The sequence below is a fragment of the Belonocnema kinseyi genome, chromosome 2 (genome assembly GCF_010883055.1).
Source record: "Belonocnema kinseyi isolate 2016_QV_RU_SX_M_011 chromosome 2, B_treatae_v1, whole genome shotgun sequence".
In the NCBI taxonomy this organism is placed as follows: Eukaryota; Metazoa; Arthropoda; class Insecta; order Hymenoptera; family Cynipidae; genus Belonocnema; species Belonocnema kinseyi.
In genome coordinates this window covers 160,396,562-160,414,136 of record NC_046658.1, presented here as the reverse complement: position 1 = coordinate 160,414,136, position 17,575 = coordinate 160,396,562, and the positions used below count along the sequence as shown (strand labels likewise).

The following is a 17,575-nucleotide window of genomic DNA, read 5'->3' as shown; positions in this document are numbered from 1 at the left end:
AAATTTTCATGTACATCTAAGAAAACGGTTTTTGCTTCTTCATTTTTTTGCAGTTATATAGTTTAATCCATATGATACCATTAAAATTTTTCTTTTATTTTTGGCCTCTTTTGATTTTATAAGCAAGATATTATTTGGTCAACCTAACTAAATTTTTTGGTTGTTTTAACCAATTTTTTGGGTAGATAAAGTATTTTTTTGTACCGGCAAACAAATTTTATTTTCTGAATCATAGTTTGTAAGTACTGCAAAAATTTGTTTGGTTTTAATCTAATTTTCATGTAAATCCCAGAAAAAGGTTTTTTTCTTTTTCTTTCTTATCATTTGGAGAGTTCCTTTTGTATGCTATTATTTATCACAGAAAAAACGAAGGATAAACTCAACCTTGATTCCGACGCAAAAATTACCTGAGACAAAAATTAACTGCACAGTATAAACTTTATCTGAATATCGGTTAAAGTTTTTTGTCTTGTTTTTCCATGACAACAAATTTATTTTAAAAGACGTGAAATTGTCTGAATGAAACTTTAATCCTCTAAAAAAGTGTCCTGTAACAAATTTTATCATTTGTTTTTTCTGTAATATTTTTCTTCTATTTTTTCATATTTGATTATATATACAACAAAATATTAAGCTGATATAAATAAATTTTTTGGTTGTACTGGCCATTTTCTTTGGTTAATAGAGTATTTGCTTGTATCAAAACTCACAGTTTATTTAAGCAATTATAATTTGTTGGATCAACCACAACTTTTTTAAGTTGAATAAATTTTGATGATTGTATTTAAATTTTCCTTTTATCTTTAGTCTCTTTCAAACACAGCATTTATCTCATTATTGAGGAATCATCTGGAATGGATTAATCATCTTTGTTACGCTTGCTCTTGAAATACAAAAGATCGCACGACAATGAATCAGACGGAAAATGCATGAGAATAATGGGAGACGAGGATAAAATTGTGGAAAAATGCGTCAGTTAATTCACTGATAAGGACTTCTTTATTTGTAAAGAAAATAAGAAAACTCCTTATTTTTCTCAAAATGATGCACATTTTTTATATTTAAAAGGAAGCATCAGCAACAACAATCCATACGATTCAGAAGAGTCTAGCTAGGACGTCAGATTTTCAACTATACGAAAATACTACTGTGGTGCCACCTACGACGTGAGTCAAAATCAGACATATTTATACACTTTAAATAAATAAAGCATTATCAAACAAGAATTTAATATTTAACCAATAGGGGTCGAAATTCTACCCAAAGAGATGAATATTCAGCCTAACATTTGAATATCTAATTAAAAAAGACCAATGTTGAAAAACACATTTATATTTTCTACCAAAAAGACTGATTATAACTTAAGTAATTTTTTTTGTGGTCTATCTTTAATAATATTCATGAATGCGTTCGCTAAAATACAAACGTGTTGATAAATTATTATTTTATATCATCCGTGACTTAGTTGTTGAAAATTTAATGTTTTATTTTATTTTTTGTTTTCAAGATCATGCAGGGACAACTTGAACCACCTTTAACTGAAAAGTTCTCGCCTATTTTATTTTATTTCTGAATTTGTTTTAGGGATGCCTCCTGAGTATTTCAATGCCTGAAAAGAAAAAAAAAGTTTCGCTACTTTTAAGGAAGTTCCATTTTTTATTCGTTTGGGGTGTTATTATGTATATTTTCTTTAAAATTATTGCAATTTGAATGTTAATTGGTGCAAAACGTTTTGTTTGGGACCCAAAATAATCCTCTAATAATTAAACATCAAGTAACATTCAGAAGGCTTTCAAATATTGTAAAACAGTTGAAAAAAGTTAGTTTTTAAACATTATTTTTCCTTTTCACTGCATTTCATGCGTAAAGAGTCTCAACACTAATTGGAGTGCAAAAAATTTCCTATAAAACCTAATGTTTTATCTTGAATGATTTAGGAGATATGACTTCCAGAAGTAATTTTTTAAATGCAATAGTAGCTAAAAAAAATGTTTACTGAATATTGAGGATAGGAAATTTAATATTTAGTGTTTTGCTAAAAAATGTATGTGCTTTTATTCATTTAGGCATAAGTTTTCATGCGAAATTCAACCGACCTAGATTGTTTCCTAAAAACCTAATCTATAATAAAACTCAATAACAATAGTGAATTTAGTCTGATTTTCATTTATAAATTAATTCTGGAATTCATATATCCTAAACCATTCAAAATAAAACAGTTCTTTAAATTTTATAGGGAATTTTTTTAATTTAAATGGTTCTTGAGACTATATACTTAATGTTTAACTATTATAGACTCTTTGGATGAAAATACTGAATGACGTGAACCAAATAACGTTCAATTTGTAATGATTTTAAGAAAAATATACATAATATCATCACCCAAAAATTACAAATTAAAATTTCCTTAAAAGTGGCGATACAATTTTTTTCTTTAGGCTGAAATAGGCGAGCACTTTTCAGTCAAAAGTGGTTCAAGCTGGAAATAATTTACATTTACATTTATGAATAAAAGTTACTGCCAAACGATAAATATAAAACGTTTATTTTCTTTTTCATTTTCATTGGTTTTATGAAAAAAAAAAATGTTTCAATTTTCCTTTTTGTGTTTTCAAATTAGCGTGATATTTCGATTTCTGCTAATTATTTTCAACTTTTCTAACTTAATATAAGTAATTTTTGTGAATCCATCATATAAAAAAATAAATTGTTTTAATATTACTAGAAATTCTTTATTTCATATTTGATTTTTTGGACAGATGCTTGACAAGACATTTTGCGTACATTTCTATGTATAATGTCTGATTGAAATCGTCTAAAATTTAAAAAATTAAAAAAATTGTGCTTTGAGATAAGTACTTTATTGAGACAATTAAAAAATTATTAAAAGAAGCGTGGAAAGTGATTAAGACTTGAAGTGGTCAAATTTTTGGCAATCCATCATAAATATGGGAATTATTTTTATTAAACCTCTTGAAAAAGGTTGATCAGACTTGATAAAGAAATAGATACTCTTAAATCCGTTTTCGGAAGGCATTAAATTTCTATTAAATATGATATTCCATTGTGTTAAATACTATTTTTGAAAATCTTTGAAAAAAGTTTTTTAACATTATCTTTTGAGAAATCTTACACTTTTCTATCAATGATTTTCTATTTAATTTGAATCAAGTCTTGTGCCTAGTCGGATTGGTACCTATAATCCAATTTCTCTAAAAATCAAAATCTGAACATATCCGTTGATCGAAGAAGAGTCGAAGAATCTCGAAGAATATGATAATTTTTTTATTTTGATATTGGAATTTTCCTAAAATTCTATCTCTGAACTTTTCCGGCTTGTTCTAAAAAATTACACGATTTTGGAAAGATAATAAAAAAGGATACTCTTTATCCTAATCCTAATCCCTAACTCCTAATCTTCAAAGAATCTTATAATTTTTTATTTAAGCCACCTTTCGAAATAGCTATCAACTGCTTTGTCGCATTTTGGCTTTCGAAGTTGTGTAAGGCCGTGTTTCACCAGAAATTGCTGAATGAGCTGCGATGAATAGACAGGTGATTTAAACTTAATCAAAATTGTATTTCTTTTTTCCTTTTCCAGATGACGAAAATTCTATCTACAAAATCGATGTTGACCATACTTGTGGTTTTGGCATTATTTTATAATGCGATGGCTTGTGACGGATTTGATCGTCCATGTACTGGGCCTAATGGTCAACAAGGCAGTTGCTGTGGAGGCATGCATTGCCAGAAAAATGACCCCTCTTGGGCAAAAGGACGGTGTTACTATAACCCTGGAAAGTAACTGCTAAATATGCACTACTAGCACATAATGAAACGATTATAAAATCATTAATGAAAATAAAAATTCACTGAATAAAGCATTCAAATTTTGTGATTTCTTTACCTATCCTTTTTTCGATGGATTGTTACTGTGTTTAAAATTTTTTATATTCTTCAAAATAAAATATTGTGAAAACTAGAGACCAACTCTTATTAAAAAAGATGAATTTTCAACAAAATGGAGGTAATATAAAAAAATAGTGGAATTTTTAAAAAACCAATTGAACTTTCGACCAAATAGTATAGAATTTTTAACGACAAGAGATAAATTTTGAAAACAAAAATATAATTTTAGACTTTTAATTTAAAAATAATCCCCTTTCAACAACAAGAGATTAATTTTCAACCAACATCTTGAAAATAAAGAATCACGCATCTCTCAGATTAACAATTTATTATTTGTTACAATAATTTTCAGATTAACTGCAAATTCTTGAAAATTTAGATGAAGGTTTTGAAAAGTGAAATATTTTCCGAACGAGCGTTGGTATTTAGGATTTTATTTTTGTATTTGAGTTGGAAATTCTTGCACTTTCAATCTGTCGGAATAAAATTTTTATTATAAAAAAAATTTCCTTGATTTAAAAATAGTAAAGTCTGCGTAATAACCATAATACCGTTTAATGCCCGTACCTTTGCTCTTTTCGACTTTGATGTATTTTGAAAAAATTTTTTATCAATTTCTTAAAATTCGCAGGTAGTCTTTGAATAATTGTAAGACATATCTTTTGGCATCTTCTGTTGCTCAAAAGCATTATTTTCAAACTAAAAGTTTATTATTATAGTTTTGTTTCAGTATTTATTTTTTTTGGTCAAGGTTGTATATTATTCGATTGATAATTTAATTATTTTCTTAAAATTAAACAATTTTCTTCAGAAGTTCATCTTTTTTAATGAAAAGTTAATTATTTTCATTTTAAAAGTTTCTTGGTTGAAAATAAATTTTTTTTGGATGAGGTGTAATTATTTTGTTTAGAAATTAAATAATTTGGTTAAAGATTCATCTTTATAGGTAGCAAATTCAACTATTTTGTTCAAAACTAAACTTTTATGTTGTAAACTCACCTTTTTCCTTAAAAATTCAACAAATTGTTTGTAAATTCAACTATTTGTTTCCAAATTGATTTTTTTGCAACAATTCATCTGGGTTGAAAATTATTAGTTTGGTAGAAAATCGATATTTTCATGTTTAAAAATAAAATGTTTTCTTAAAGATTTGACTTGCTGGTTATAAAACAAAACTCTTTAGTGGAAAGTTAATATTCTTTGGTTAAAAATCCAATTATTTTTTTGTAAATTTAATCATTTCTTTAAAAATTGTACTACATATTTTTCTAAAGTCCTTTTGGGTTTAAAACTGAACTATTTGGTTAAAAATTCAACTAATACGTTGAAAATTTGTCTCTTTTTGCGGTAAGGCTTTTTCCTCTTTTTTTTTGTTTAAATCTGAACTAAATTAAAGAAAAAAAAGAAAACATTAGCTACTTTTGGTTTAAAATCTACTATTATATTTTAGGTTTTAAATTCATCGTTCGTTTGGTTTGGAACTTTAATTTAATTTAATTTTAGGTTTTTTAATTTATCGTTCGTTTGGTTCGGAACTTTAGTGTTTGCTTAAAAAATTTAATCATTTTTTTTTTGAAAAAGTAACTATTTTGTGTACTCTGGTTAAAAACAAAATTATTTTATTTTTAAAAAATTAATCTTTTAGGTTCAACTTTTCCGTGGAAAATTTTTTATTTTAAAGATTCATTATAAGCCAAACAAGAGACCTATTTAATTGTAATTTTCAAACAAATTGTAAGTTTTTATATTTAGAAGGAATATTTCTGGAATTCTAACAATTCCATACTCGAATGAAAAAAAAAACTAGTGAGCAAAAAATTCTAATAAATGCAAATTTTATCTATGCTATATCAATAATACAATAATAATATCAATAATGCTACACAGAACGCTTTTTTGGATCTGCCAAATTTTTTTGTGGGGCTGCGTTATTTTATTTGAAAATTAATAAAATTAATTTCGAGTTAAAAATGGATACATTTTTTTGCAAATTGATCTATTCTAGTTGAAATTTCATGTCTTTTCTTTAATATTAGTCTTTTTTGGTCAAAAATAAATCTTCCCAGAAGAAAATTTATCCTTTCTGATAAAAAATTCAATTTTTGAGGTCTAAATTAATCTAATTTGATTCAAAATTTAACAATTTAATAGAAATTTAAATTATTTGGTGGACAATTAACATTTTTGTGGAAAATTAAACTTTTTGAGTTTGAGCATTAAAGTTTTTAAATTCTATTGAACTTTTGGCTTAACATTCATCTGTGTAGGTGTAAATTAATCTGATTTGGTTCAGAATTCACCAATTTGGTGGAAAATTAAACTATTTGGTTGAAAGTTTACTTTGTAGTTAAAAATGAATATTTTTATCTCGATTAAATTACTTGATTAAAAACTAAACTATTATTGTGAAAATTTAACTTTTTTGTAAAACATTAATTCTTTTATTTAAAAAATCTCATTTTTCGTTTACAAATCCAACAGTTTGTTAAAAATTCATATTTTCGTAAGATTAACTTCTATGTTTAAAAATTTAACTTTTCCATTTTTAGAAAATTATTCTTTCGGGTAACAAGGTCATCTTCTGGGTTTCTTTTGTTATTTTTTTTTCTTATCTTTCACAACTTACTGTATTCACTATCATTTTACATATTTTATTTTTGGTTAAAAATTGACCTTTTCTATTCAAATAATCACGTATTTTGTTAAATTTTTTTTTCTTTTTTTTGCTCGAAAATTATCTTCTTTGTTGAAAATGTATCCCTTTTTATTAAAAACCCGACTGTTTGAGTTTAAATGAAATTGTTTGGGTTGAGGATTCAATAAATTGATACTAAATTAAATTATTTGATTGAAAGTTAACTTTTTTGTTAAAAATTTATATTTTCCGATTAAAATTAAATATTCGGTTAAAAGTTATACTATTTTAATTAAAATTTAACATTTTCTTAGGAAATTGATAGTTCTTTAAAAAAATCATATTTTCGGATTGAAAATGCAACCGCTTTGTTGGTAATTCGTCCTTTTAGCTTCAGAAATATAATAATTTTGTTGAAAAACTATTTTTGTTGTTGTAAAATATCAATCTTCTGCTGGAAAATTAATTTTCTTCATTGAAAATTTAACTATTTAGTACATAATGCAATTTTTCAGTTGAAGATTCAACTACTTTATTGAAAGTTGATTTATTTTGTTAAAAATTATGTTTTCTTTAATTCACCTATATGGTTTAAAATTTAACCTTTTTGTTGAAAATTCTTTTTTTTTATAGAAATTAATTTTTTTTGGAAAAATTTAACAATGACATTTTTTGTTAGGAATTCATGCAGTTTGTTGAAAATTTATCTTTTTCTTTGGAAAATTTATGTTCTTTGTTGAAAATTCAATATATGGTTCAACTTTAAAATTTACATTTAATATGTTTAATTTGTTTTAACCAAACCGTTTGTTAGACGAAATCTTTGGTTAAATCGACAAACAAATTTGGTTGCGTCAATCATAATTTTTAGCATCAACCAAAATTTGTCGATCATAATTAACCAAAATTTCGTCGATCATAATTAGTTGAATCAACCAAAATTTCCTTAATGTAACCAAATTTTCATGTAATTCCAAGAAAACTGTTTTTTCTTTTTTCGCAATTAGATGGTGTACTCTATTGGTAATCGTAAAGACCATTTTGCCACCTGGTGCCGAAAACTGGAACTAAAAAGAATAGGTACCATTTTGAAGATTTATTTCAATTTTTGTATAAAAGTGTTTTACCATTGTTTTGTGAAGCTTAAAACAATGATTTAATACTAAAAACAAATCTTTGTGAAAAACAAATCGCTTTAGAAAGAATTTCCATTTTATAAACTAAAAAACAAATTTTTGTCTAAAATGTTTTTTTTTTAAGAAAAAAGAACAACTATTTCTCTGTTTCATGTAAGTTTTAATGCATTGTTGGCGCGAGTAAACTTTAATTAATGCATGTAGCGACAAATTTGTTTCAGATTATGCAAAGAATATGAATAATAGACGATTGAGATTGAAATACGAATTCTAACCCAACTTTTGGGATAAGATTTTTAAATAGTACATATTTTATGTACAAATTAATAAAAATTTATATTGCGTTCATTTTTTTAAAATAAGTACATTTAAGTTTATAATCTGTTGAAATTTACCAGAAATTCTACAATGGTTTTTTAAGATAAATATTTCTGTCAAAAAATGTGTTTTTTTTTTACTATATAAGATGTAATGTCCATCTCAAACTTTTTGTTTTCGGTAAAGACTTATTTCTCGTATCAAATAAATACTTTAAACGCAATAAAAAAATCATTCAAACACTTTAATGCAGAAATTAAAATGCATCTTTATAAGGGTACCTATTTGTTCTAGTTCGGATATTTGTCACTGGGTGGCGCGTCGCAGTTTAACCATTCTCGGTATGCTACACTGTTAAAAATGTTAGGAATCCTATACAACACTTCGACAACAGTTCTACAATACAAGCATAAGATAAAATTGCAAACATGGTATTGGATTGACGAAATTGTAATACATGTATTGTGAGTTTTGTGAATCGTAAATTCCTGAAAATCACGGAATTGGCGGAATTCATGAAATTTAAGAAATTCGCAAAATTTATAGCATTTATGAAATGTACGGAATTAAGGGAGTGCAAGGAATACCAGGAATTTACGAAATTTATGGAATTAAAGGAATTTATTGAATATAAGAAATTCGCTGAAATCACAGAATTCAAGGAATTCTCGGAATTCACTGGATGTTCGCAATACGCAGTATTCGTCGAGTTTATGAAAATCACGAAATTCACGGAATTTAAGGAATTCGCGAAATTGACTGTTATTACGGAATTTGCGAAATTCAAAGAATTTACGGAATTTCTGTAAAGCTCGGAATTTATAAAATTCTTATAATTCGCAGTATACAAGAAATTAACAGAATTCCGAGAATTCAAGGAATTAACATAATTCGCAGAATTAGAGGAATTGACCAAATTCGCAGAATTCAAGAAATTAACAGAATTCGCAGAATACATGGAAATGAAGGAACTCACGAAATTTGCGGAATTCATAAAATTCACAGAATTTATGGCATTTGCGACATTCAAGGATTTGAAAGATTTCGGAGATTTCACGAAATTTATGGAATTCGCGTAAATCATGAAATTTGTGCAATTAAAGGAATACTCGGCGTTCATGGAATTCAAGGATTTCGTGAATTTCCCAATTTTCACGATTTCTTTGAATTTCAAGAATTATTTAAATTCCGCCAATTGATTGAATTCAGTGAATTCCATGAATTCCACAAATTCCGTGAAATCCATGAATTCTGTGATTTTCATAAACTCAGTGAATTCCACGAACTCCATGAATTCCATCACTTCCGTGATTTCCGTAAATTCCATCATTTCCGTAAATTCCCTGATGTTCTTGAATTCCGTGAACTGATTGAATTCGTTAAATTTCGTGAATTCCATTAATTATGTGAATTCCATTAATCATGTTAATTCTATGAATTCTGTAAATTTCTTGAATTTTGTCAAGTCCTTAAGTTTTTCAAAGTCCGTAAATTATTTGAATTTCGTAAATTTTATGAATTCCGTATATTCTATAAATTCCAGGAATTCCATGAATTCTTTCAATCTCGTGAATTCCTTTTATTCAGTGCATACCGTGATTTCCTCGAATTCCTTGAATATCGTCAATTGCCTGAAATGCGTGAATTCCACGGATTCCGTGAAATCCGTGAATTGCGGGCGTCATACGAATTCCGTCAATTCCTTGAGTTCCGCGAATCCCTTAAATTCCACAAATTCCGTAAATTCCATGAATTCCATAAATATGCAAGTTATATACTATATATTTACCAAAGTTTTTGTTTCCGCAGCATTTTTTCCCCATGAACAATTGTTCTAAGAAATTATTTATATTGTTTTTTAACTTTTCGCTCTAATAGGTGTCAAGATATCCAACCGCATGTATGATACAGACGTGTTACTGGCTACTGGACTTGTATTATAAAATTCCAATACATGTAAGGTTATATACCAATAACATAATTCAAAAACGAAACAGTTCTGTATTGTAGCGTTACTTTACGTTTCGAAAATAAACTTGCAATACATTCAGTGGAAGTTTCTAACAGAAATTTTTAACAGTGTACTAATTTAATTCTTTCTTCTATCTTTTGTCTTGTTGATTATAGTACATATGTAGATCAAAATGTCTTTGATCGACTCAACTAAAATTTTTTTTGTTTTAAAAAATAACTTTTATTTCGTCAATCATAATTTGTTGAATCAACCAAAATTTTTTTTATTTACCAAAATTTTCATGTGCATCCAAGAAAACAATTTTTCTTCTTTCATTTTTTTTCAATTAGATGGTTTCCTCTCTAGTCTATTTGATGCTATTTAGATTTCTTTTATCCTTAGCATATTTGAAATGCAACATCTGTCTCATTATTAAGGAATCATCTGGAATGGAGTAATCACCTTTATTACGCTTTCTCTTCAAATAGAGAATATCGCACGACAATGAATGAGACGGAAAATTCATGACAATGATGGGAGAGGTGGTGGGAATTGTTGGAAAATTGCGTGAGGTAATCAACTGATACAGCCTTTTTCATTCACTACTCAAATAAGGAAACTGCTAATTTTCCTCAAAATGATGCGCATTTTCGATATTTAAAAGGAATCATCGGCAACAACAATTCATACGATTCAGAACAGTCTAGCCAGGACGTCTGATTATCAAATATACGAAAAGTACTACTGTGGTACCACCTACAACGTAAGTCAATATCAGACATATTTATACACTTTAAATCAATAAAGTATTAATACTAAAGAATTTAAAAAAAAAAGAGATTAATTTTTTGCCCAAAAAGATTAATATTCACTCAAATGTTTAAAATTTTCAATCCAAAAAGACGAATTTTCAACAAAACATTTGAATTTCTAATCAAAAAGGGTGACTTTAACCAAATTGTTGCATCTTCATCCAATCAATTAAATTTTGTACCAAATAATAAAACTTTTAACTAGATAGAATGATTCTAACTAAATATATTTTTTTCTTCTTTCTTTAATAATATTCATGAATGCATGCCTTTAAATAGAAAAGTGTCGATGAATTATTATTTTATCTCATCAGTGATTTCTTTATTAAAGTTTTAATCTTTTAATGTTTTAGTTTTTGGTACTTTTGATTTTTCTGTTTTATTGATTTTATGCATACAAAAGAAAGGTTTTTTATTATTCATACATATATTTTCAAAGAGAGTTAAATTTCGATTTATACTAATTATTTTTATCTTTTATAACTCAATACAAGTGATACCTGCAAAAGTAAAATATATATGGCATAATTATTTGGTACCAATTCAATCCTTTCTTCAACCCACATTGCTTATCAATTTTAAACCATACATTTTTCTTTATGCCTTACGGCACAAATAAATTAAGATTAAACTTTAGCGAAAAATCATTTTTTCAAAAGGTTTAGCTAAATAATTATATATTTACAATTAGTAATATTAAAGAGAACAATTAAGCTGCCGGATCGAATGAGGGCACATAAACTTATTCCGACAGGAGTGGGAAGGCCCCTAGAAGCTTTCAAAACTATTGTTGGATTTTAATTTTTTGAGACTATATCTACATGTAAAATTTAGTATCTTATTACCCCCTGCGATAAAGTTTTAGCTTGTGAACTCAATCAAAATTGTATTCTTTATTTTCTTTTTTAGATAACGAAAATGCTATCTAAAGAATTGATGGTAACCATGCTTGTGGTATTGGCACTAATTTATAGTGCCATAGCTTGTAACGGATTTGACAGTCCATGCACTGGACCTAATGGTCAACAAGGCAGTTGTTGTGGGGGCATGCATTGTCAGAAAAATGACCCCTCTTGGGCACAAGGACGGTGTTACTATAATCCTGGAAAGTAACTGATAAATATGCACTACTAACACATATTAAAATAATCAGTAAATCACTGAAGAAAATAAAAAATGACCAAATAAAAAATCAAAATTTTGTGATTTTTTTACCTATCCCTTTGCCGATGGTTTGTTACTGTGCGTAAAATTTGTTTTATTCTTCCCAATGCAAGTAAAACTACAATGTTGAAAATGTTTGGAATTCTACAACATTTCTACAAGACATCTACAATACAAGCGTAATGTAAAATTGCAAACATGGTATTCGAATGGCGAAATTGCAATACATGTATTGTAAGTGTCATAAATCGTGAAGTGACCGTCCAGTATTCCAATACAAGTATTAGAGTATTCACTAAATTAATGGTATTCGAGTAATTCACAAAATTCATGGCATTCGAGAAATTCGCAGAATTCATGGAAATGAAGGAATTCACGAAATCTAAGGAATTTGCAGTAATCATTGCATTCCGTAAATTAGCAGAATTCATGAAATTCAAGGAATTAGTAGAATTGATGGACTTCAAGAAATTTGCGTGATACATGGAATTTGCGGAATATAAAGAATTTGTAGAATTCATGGCATTCATGGAAACACAATTTTCTTATATTTCACGAATTAGTTGAATTCCATGAATTGCATTAATTCTATGAATTCCGTGAAATCCATGAATTCTGTGATTTCCATGAATTACTCGAAATCCATGAATTCCGTGTATTCTATAAATTCAGCGACTTCCAGCATTTCTGTGTATTTCGTAAATTCCGTGAATTTTTAAATTTCATCAATCCGTGCAGCCCATTCATTCCTTAAATTTCTGAAATATTATGAATTTCTAGAGTTTCGTGGATTCTTCGAATTCTGTCAATTCCTTGATTTCCGTAAATTTTTTCGATTCTGTGAATTCCGTAAATTCCGCGAATTTCCTGATTTTCTCGAATTTCCTAATTTTCTTCAATTCCGTAAATTCCATGAATTTCCTTATTTTCTGAAATTTCATGAATTCCGTAAATTCCGTGAGTTCATTGAATTCGTTGAATTTCATGAATTACATGTACACTGAAAGAAATAGTTTGAGGCTAATGGCAATCCAAGTTTGCTTGAAAATTTCTAACCGAATAAGAAAGAAAATTGTGCTGTCCCATCCATACGAATTTGAGATTTATTACCTACGTATATGAAAATCCCCAAGCCTAATATGGCAAGGCAAGTTCGTTTGACTAAAAAGATAGCTGGGAAAAGTTTAAACTGTTAAAAATTTTTGTTGGAAACTTCCACTATATGTATTGGCAGTTTATTTTCGAAACGTCAGGTAACGCTACAATACATAATGTTGTAGTTCCCAATTTCTGGAATTGGTATGGTACCTGACATGTATTGGAATTTTATAATACAAGTCCAGTAGCTCGCAACACTTCTGCATCATACTTGCGGTTGCATGTCTCGAAACCTGTTAAAGTGAAAAATTAAAGAAAAAATGTAAATCGTTTCTTAGAACACTTGTTCCTGGCGAAAAAAAATAAAGTTTTCTGACTGAGCCAAAACTTTGGTTAATAAATGGTATGTAACTCATGAAATTCATGGAATTCACGAAATTCGAGGAATCAACGATATGCACGAAATAAAAGGAATTCAGGAGATTCAAGAGATTCAAAGAATTACCTGAATTTACGAAATTCATGGAATTGATAGAATTCACGGAATTTATAGAATTAATTGAATTTATAGAATTCACGCAATTTGTGAAATTAACAAAATTCATTAAATTTACAGAATTCAGCGAATTAAAGGAATTTATGGAATTTACGGAATTCCCGCAATATGCGGAATTCACGGAAATGTTGGAATTTACGAAATTAAAAGAATTCGTGGAATTCGACAAATTCAAGGAATTCACGGAATTTAAAGTAAACACGAAGTTTGTAGAATTCACGCAAATAATTAAAGTGACAGAATTCAGCGAACTAAAGGAATTTATGAAATTTACGGAATTTACGTAATTTGCAGAATTCACGAAATTCATTGAAGTCGTAGAATCCACGGAATTTGGGAATTCACGAAATTCAAAGAATTTACCGAAATCAAGGAATTCTCGAAATTTCAGGAATTCATGAAATTCACGGAATTGACGAACTTCACGGAATTAATAGAATTTACGGAAACGATGGAATTCACGGAATTCATGGAGTACACGGAATTCATAGAATTACTGAAATTCGTGAAATTCATAGAATTTATTAAATTAATGAAATTTATGGAGTTCATGGAATTAATGGATTTCACGGAATTTTAACGAGTGACGGAAATAAAATAATTCATGAAATTCAAGAAAATAGTGGAATTCATGGAATTCAGCAAATTCAAGGAAATCATACAATTCAATGAGTAAATGAAATTTAATGAAATTACGGCATTCATGGAACATATAGAATGTATGGAATTTCACGAATTCCTTGAACTCCACAAATTCTGCGTATTCATTGAATCATTTGAATTCCATGAATTCTACGAATTTCGCTAATTCCATAAATTTCGTGAATTCCTTCATCTCCATTGATTCTGCGACTTCCTTTGATTCCTTGAATTCCGTGAATTCCTCAAATTCCTTAAATTTGAATCATGCTGTACCTTTTTGATTCTAATTAATTTTTTCAATGTAAATGTTCATTTATTTTAAGCTATTTAAGTATTTAAAGTCAGGCAGGTTCTGCACTTCAATTAGCGAAATATTTGAATGACAAAATATGTTGTGTTTAAGAGAAAAAATGTTTATTAAAAAGATGATTTTTTAAAAAATTTTGACATTTATTTTTAAAAAATTCTTTCTTTAAAATTAGAAAGTATGCATTTTTCATCAAATTTGGAATTCCTAAGTTCTTTCTCTTTTAATTCTTAATCCAATTTATGAAAATTCATTTGTCGTGGACCTTTTTTTATTAATTTCTTGTACCAGTCACTATACAACTTCGATTTCAAAATTCCTGGCCTTTTCCACGGCGCTTAAAAAGTGTTATACCTCAGGCCAAAATAATAAAAGAGTTATGGAAAGAAAAGAATAAGGTTAAAGAATATTTAATATAATACAATGAAACTAATTAAGTAAATTTTTAACGTCCGAGAAACCAATGTAGGAAGATGAAACAAAACAACTTAGTTCACAGCAACGCTATCGGACAAGTTTTATTTGAGATTCAAAAAGAAAAGAAAACATTCCTATTAATTAAACTAATTAACTAATTAACTAATTAAACTCTGATTTTGTAGGACTTTTAAAAATCAAGAAAACCTGTCTGAAACTGTAGGACTTTCGACAATGCTTGTAAGTTGATGGTGAAAGAATACTATGATCGCTCGAAATCTGAAAAAGTGGAATGTTACCCACTCTTGTTTCATAAAAATTTATACTGAAGTTTAAATTAGTGGTTCACTTTTTAATAAGTCAGATTGGAACAAAATATTAAAGAATTATATTTATTAGGTCACAAGTGTATTACAAAGTTAGTTTTCAAGTTTAAGTAACTGTAATGATTATTTTTTAGAGAGTTTGAAAAAGACTAGCCTCCATCATTCGTTAATCCTCGCTTACCAATGAGTATTATCAGAAGGGAATTGTAAATAATTGTATTGCACAATTCGTACATTTCTTTCAACGTTAACTTTAAGATTTACTATACTGTACATGTAATGGGTACTTTTAAGGACTTATAAAAAATACTAGTTTTCGCCTTCATGTTTGTGTTATTCTATATAAACAAAATTTAAATAAATTATGTATCTAACATTCATTTGTCTTTTATTTTTGTCCCGTGCAGAAATTCAAATAGGGAACTAGTCTGGTTCCCGACCATTTGACCCTACTTAAAGTCGGGGGCTAGTCGGGTCATCTGACTATTCCCCGACCAGTAGCGTCACGGTTGATTAGTCGGGGGTTAGTCAGGTGACCCGACTTATCCCAGTCGGGGCCTGATCGGGTACTACTAGGGGTCATATGATAATACATCTGCATGGAATATTAACTAAACTCCCCAAAATTTGTGGAACATTCCCTAAAAGTTTGTCATAATACTTATTATTTACGGAAATCTCCATAAACTTTTTGAAATATTATAAGCGCTCAAATTTACCCAAGATTTAATAGGGAACATAATCCTACGCTTAAAAATGCATAAATTCACGTAACTAACATTCCCCAAAATTTGTTCAATATTAATTTAAAAAAAAAAACTTGAACTGGAACGCAGCAATGGAAGAGCTTCGCTCTGAAGGAACCGCCATGTTCGTCATGGTAGTCTGCACCAGGTAATTATGCTTCGTTACGTGTGGACTGCTGTCTTAAACACTCGACGCGTCATTTCTGTTGCGCGAGAGGCGGCACGTCGCGCCCTTGCGGATTTTCTTTAAGGGTACCAGTTCAGAATCGCAAGACTCAAATGAAGGTTGTAGCAAAATCTGAACTGTACCGTGTTTAATAGTTTACTACTAGTATACTCCTCTTCACTGATTAATCAAAAACTTTTTCTCTTTCCAATTTCAAATACATGAAGGATTAAAATTTATTTACATATGGCAAACCTTTCAGATCAATTTAAAAATAAGCATCTGTACAAATTTAGAGTCTTGTGACTTTCGGGAGACTTTTTACCTACATCTATATGTATCTTTTCCAATATGGATTTTCTTAAAATTCCATAAAAAGGTATTTATAAATGTTCCTAGAAATTTCGCAATTTTCTAAAAAATACTACAAAAAAATAAGATTACGTCTTTTTGAAGATTTTGATCGTTGTTTTCATAAAAAAGTTGAGTTACGTCCAAATTTATTGACTTAATAATTATTTATTAAGTATATTTGAGATGAATTTAACATTAATAAATCTTTTCTCCAAAAAACGATGTAAAATTATTGTTAAATATATTCTTAGTGTTTTAGAATTTAAAAAATCATTAGTGAACAAAAAGGCTCGAATAGCCCTTAACCAACCACCGACCAGGCCCCGACTGAAATTTTGACAACAAAAAGCCCAACTAGCCCTGATTAGTCTCCGACTGGGTACTTTGTCAAAATTAATAACCCCGCTAGCCCCCGATTAGTGCTCGACTTGTAATAGGGCCAAATGAATTATTTGTACACGGGTGTTTGTGTTATTCTATATGAACAAAATCTAAATAAATTATGTAACTAACATTTATTTGCCTTTTATTTTTATATCTTAAGAATTATATTTGAATTTTACATACCCGCTAATAAGCGTTAAACGCAGAAAAATTAAAAATTTGTATTCCTAGCAATTCGCTTAGTACTTAGACTTAGTAAAATTTAAAGAAAGAATTTACTCAACCTATTGTTCATTATTAAAGCTTTTTATAACTTATAAATTCGAAAAATATTCAAATTTATATTTATTTATATTTTTATCATTTATTTAAACGTCTTAAAAAATGCACCAAATAAATCTTTTTAAATGTGTGTATTAAAATAATTTTAACTCTAAGACAGGTGGACTTGAATTGATAGAAATTAAATTTTCAAAACTTTTATTCCGCGCGAAGGAATTAAAACAATTTATCACACACATATTTTGTGAACTTATTAGAAGGAATTAAATTATTATTATTATTATTATTACACCATTAAGCCATTTCCCTTTCGAGGTAGGCGTGACTCACTCGGCAGGGGGAAGGAGTAGTGTGTGGAAGGGATAGAGA

At 28.2% G+C, this 17,575-nt stretch overlaps 1 long non-coding RNA gene across 1 annotated transcript; it reads left to right on the top strand.

Moving 5' to 3' along the window:
* The first annotated feature begins 10,609 nt into the window (after positions 1-10,609).
* LOC117167452 lies at positions 10,610-11,962 on the top strand. Its single transcript, XR_004466396.1, has 2 exons — positions 10,610-10,715; positions 11,674-11,962. It is a non-coding gene; the product is annotated as an uncharacterized LOC117167452 (long non-coding RNA).
* The last annotated feature ends 5,613 nt before the right edge of the window (positions 11,963-17,575 follow it).